We start from the raw sequence: 4850 nt of genomic DNA, 5'->3' as shown, positions 1-4850 counted from the left end.
CCTCCTCTGGACCCTCTCCATGCTGTCCACATCCCTCTTAAAGTGCAGCACCCAGAACTGGACGCAGTACTCCAGCTGCAGCCTGACCAGTGCCGCATAGAGGGGGAGGATCACCTCCTTGGACCTGCTTGAGATGCATCTGTGGAAGAGGAAGAGTTTAATAGGCATGATGAGTTTTATACACTTTTTCCATTCTCATCATCTCCGTGTGAGTCTATAGGTTTCCAGTCTCCACTGTTGCCAATTCTCCTGACTTTAGAGTAAGTCTCACAGTATTTGGTGTCTTACTTAAAGTCCATGTTTCTGGAGATAAATTAATTTAAACTTCCACAGTTTTTAAAGTAGGTTTGCGTTTGTGGAGTAAAGTCTGAACATGTTATTTAAGTGCTCCCTACAGACTCAGAAGCCTGAACTCAAGGAACCTAAAATTTATTATTATTATTTTTTAATCTCATAATTTTTCAGGGCCTGAGGATTCATTAGTGTTTGAGGTTGGCAGTATTTCATTTCCTCCATCATTACTTCAGGGATGCGAAGGCCTTCTAGAAACTGTTGCAATGGCTGGCTGTGGCCTTAGTTAAAGGCCCTGCTCTTACTCAGAAAAAATCTTTTCCAACACCCCAAATGTTAAACAGGTGTGTTAATATTTACCTCTCCTATGATGACTTGGGAGGGTTAATTGGTGTTATTAAAGTGTTTACATATCTGCCAATGAAAGATCCTTGGAGTAAAGTATTTTTATTATTTACTAATTGTGTTTGGCCACTCTTATGACTTTTTTAGTGCTTCTTATCCAAGGTACACTATGCATGGAACAGAGCCCAAGTCCTTGCTATACGTTATTTTTTCCAGATACATTCCATTTCCTAAAATAATTTATAAGTATCTATTATACATTCCAGTTGAAAACTAAATTCTGTTCATCCTTTTCCTATCTCTTTTTCTGAGGTAGCTGGCATGTGGATTTTTTTTTTCATAAACAGTGTGTTATTTTTACTTATGATCAACAGAAATATTTGGATTGGCTGTTGCAGATAAACTGTTTGGTGTTTACTGGCACCCACAAGAATAAAACTTGCAGCAATTTTAAGTGGAAGCTAAATTCTAATATTGGCCTTATACTGAGAGCCTTTTGTATTCGCCATTTCCTAATTGTGAAAACAATATATGTTAGATTCTGCATGCATCAGCATTTTAATATAACTGTTACCATGTGGTCAAAGAGCGAAATTCAGGATTTGTATTTCCATGACTAAAACTTCACCTGAATATATAGGTATCATGAGAAAGCACACAAGATTCAGACAGAGTGAGCTTGAATAACAGCCTCCTACATATGCTTTCTGCAGTGTGTAGATCTTGGAAGAGAGAAGTCACAAAGCATTTTCTCCTTCTCAATTTCTAAAACTGATACAAAGTCCTAACTTCTAAATTGATAGCAGACACAAGGTAAGTCACACTGGAGAACAGTAAAGGTTAACACCATTGTAGTCAGTTACTGCATAGGTCACCAGGATGATGTTGGGGGGTGTTAGTGAGTAACAGAAAGGCAGCAGGTAGACAGGACAACAGTGGAATCAACAATGAGCAATCAAAAGGTAGAAGTGACTAAATGGAGGTCTATGCCAGAGAAGCAGCAGGTGAATGTCTCTGTGTGTAAGTCAGTCTCAGGAGACAGAGTATCAGCAAGACTAAGCTAAAATTAAAATTTACAAAGGTTTAATAAATCCTACAAGAAAAATTGTAAAATTTGGCCTAATCTATTTAGCAATTTAAAGGAAAACAAAGCTCATTCACTGGCTCAGCTTTGTTTTTTTGGCAGTTCTGGAGTTTCCTATATCAGGAAGAAATATTACAGAACCATAGCACCTGGCACTGGCTGTTTCCTCATCTGCTACATGATAACCCCAACTGTGAGAATCTAGTAAAAAGGAATAGGAGTCAACACCTTAGAGATTCCTTTTAAGATAGCCAGAGAAACCCCAAATAACTATTTATATGAATTACAATATCCACAATTACACAAGCTAGGATGAAAAAGTAGGAGTTACATAAATTATGTTAACCTTTGTGCTTCAGGGTATAAGGCAAGCACTGAGGTTAAACAGAAACTGTCTCCAGGGGCATGTTATTGTGTAACTGTGCATTATTCAGATTTTATAGCTTCCTTGGAAGCCTCTACCCCTGACAACTTTCAGAGATAGAATACTAGACCAGGGAAAACATAGATCTAATCTAGGATAACAATTCCTAATTCCTAATATTTCCATATTAGTTAGAGGTGACTTTCTGTTCTTTTACTTTTTCTTATACAAGGCAGTTACAGCATCTATATGAAGCGTATAATGAAAATGTTTCAAGAATGTTATTTGAAGGCTGGAAGAGTACATTTAGTGTAAAATTTTCCTGAGAAATATCTGTTTTCCACTGTTTTTATCATAATGATTTATATAGTGCCTTATTTGTTTCAGCTAAAATGATGCTGAAGAACAGGTAGGACACCAGATAGCAGACAAGAAGTTAGACAGTATCAGTTCACTCATCAGTGAAAATTGAAAAATCCAGAATATGTACAGCAACTTTCTTCTGAAACATATCTTTGCTCCACAAGTTCCCCAAAAACAAGAGCTATCCACCCTTTTTAAAATTTCAGGTACCAAATCTTGCCTTGAAACCCAATAACCCATGCAAAATTACCATGATCGCATGAGTCCAAGGAGTAATTGTGCATACAAAGAACTAATTAGATCAATCTGCATGTGAACCCCTGGATTTGTATGCACAAACACATGCAAATGAGATATACCAGTGCCTGCAGTCTTGGGCTTCTGCCCTTTTGAGAATCAGTTCCTGGTGTTTATAAATAGAGGGCTAGATTCTATGATCCCTGCTGACACCGCTTTACAGACAAGTACAATGAAATATAACAATAATGATTTTTTTTACATCACTTTAGACTTTTGCCATGTTTTTTGGAAGGTTATTACTGGATACTGGTAGCTTTTGAGACATATGGGCTACTCATTTCTGTATCTCCTACGTGTCTGAAATCCCTGTTGAAATCAGATCCATACTGATAAAATATCATCAAAACTTACTGCCAACAGGCTGCACAAGTAATGCTTTTTATATTGGACCTAGGGTAGCAGGTAGGCATCACTTATGTGCATGAAGTCCCTCTGTGGATGTAGGCCTAACACTCCAGTCCTTTCTGAGTCCTAAATGTCCTTCTGAATGCAATGGCAGCTTCCTGGACACTAGGTGCTTCCCCACCCAACTCTTATATGTATTAAAAATTATCAGGTGAAATTCTCTTTTTTCCAGTGCCAACATCAGGCCAGCAGACCTCTGCAGTCATTAAAGTAAGGTTTAAATGAGATCCTACTTTACAGTAGCAACTCTGAGCCACTCCCAAGAAAGTTGCCACAAAGCATGCATCTGCATTCACCCCTTTTCTTTGTGCATCAAGTCCCAGAACAAGGTGATGCAGCAGCCTCAGAGCAGCCTTGAGTCTGTAAGCATATGTAAGCAAAGAGTCTATGGATGGTGCTCAGCGCATGCTCTAGGCCACTCTAATGCCTCATTTTAGAGAGTTGGCATGTGTGGAGCAAATGGACAGAGACAGCTACGCAGAAGTGCAGCTTAAAACAGCATAGAGGAGATGTCCTTAGTATCTTATCTAATGTTAACTCCATGTGCAATGCATTGTTGGTGCATGCTTTCCCATCTGAGTACATATGAATCATAGCCCTTTTAACATGAAGGTATTCTTGCACGTGTTCTGCCTCACAGCTGGAAATAGTAAAAGGAAGTTGAATCTGCATCTTATATTCAGGCAGATTTGGAGTTTGCAAATCTTCAACAATCTGTGTGCTAAAAAGCCCATCGCAATGTCTATTGGCCAGCTTTCCTAGGGCATGGTCATTGTTTTCATTATATAGTAATTGCTTCCTGCAAGAGAAATGGCTGTTTGCTTTTGTGCTGTGCCACACCATTCCATGCACTACCTCCATTCTTCACTCTTTGCAGCATGAAAACATCTTCAGTTTTACTCCTGTCATCAGACTAAATGATTGACCTGGCAAATGTGTGTTGATAAAAAGTATCTACAGCTTTTTAAAATAGCTGTTACCAGAGTTTCAAAACTCTTGCAGTATTCTTAATCATATTTACCCCTCCACAATCTTACCGCTAAGGTCAGTCCTACTAGGCTATCACTATTTAAAGAATCACATGGAATCTTGTTTTGGTAGATACGTTGCTTCATTGCCAATTATGGGGTAACCTCTAACTTCTGGATCAGATTCTAGGCTATGATTAGTGGCAATTAGGGTTGGGTAATTCACCGGTCAAATAAAGTTTGGTCAATTGACCAGTCAAATATTGGTCAATAATTGTAAAAAATTGTCAATAGGTCCAAATATACACAGAAAAAGCACAACTTTTCCATTATGAAATGTGTCAAAAAAACAATAAAAAGTCTTACTTATGTCAAGAAAGCTACCAAAATGTATATTTTTTTTTGGTAAAATTGCTATAATCTTTTCCCAGTCAAAAATATGCAGTCAACTGCCCGGTCAGTTGACAATACTTGACCAATCAATTGACCAGCTAGTGATGGTAAACTGATGCTCATACAGGCTCTTTGAAAATTGACTTCAGTATAGTTATTAGAAAAGCATTTGCTCATTAATTCAGCTGTCAAGTGCTTCAAGAGGTCTATGGACATCAAAATGTTGAATCCAAGATTGAAAAAAGAATGCTGCCATGGATGGAACGGATATATGAAACACCCTAGCAATTGACACACAATGGAGCTATGATTGTGAAGCTTAGAAAATGGCAGGCTG

At 38.1% G+C, this 4850-nt stretch overlaps 1 long non-coding RNA gene across 1 annotated transcript; it reads left to right on the top strand.

The window, feature by feature from the left end:
- The first annotated feature begins 470 nt into the window (after nt 1-470).
- Nucleotides 471-4365, top strand: LOC109302415. Its single transcript, XR_002098753.1, has 2 exons — nt 471-635; nt 3325-4365. It is a non-coding gene; the product is annotated as an uncharacterized LOC109302415 (long non-coding RNA).
- Nucleotides 4366-4850: the final 485 nt, after the last annotated feature.

Source organism: Gavialis gangeticus, unplaced genomic scaffold (genome assembly GCF_001723915.1).
Source record: "Gavialis gangeticus isolate Ggan-Ray unplaced genomic scaffold, GavGan_comp1, whole genome shotgun sequence".
NCBI lineage: Eukaryota > Metazoa > Chordata > Crocodylia > Gavialidae > Gavialis > Gavialis gangeticus.
Note: the sequence above shows the minus strand (reverse complement) of the source record. Positions and strands in the feature narration are given on the sequence as shown.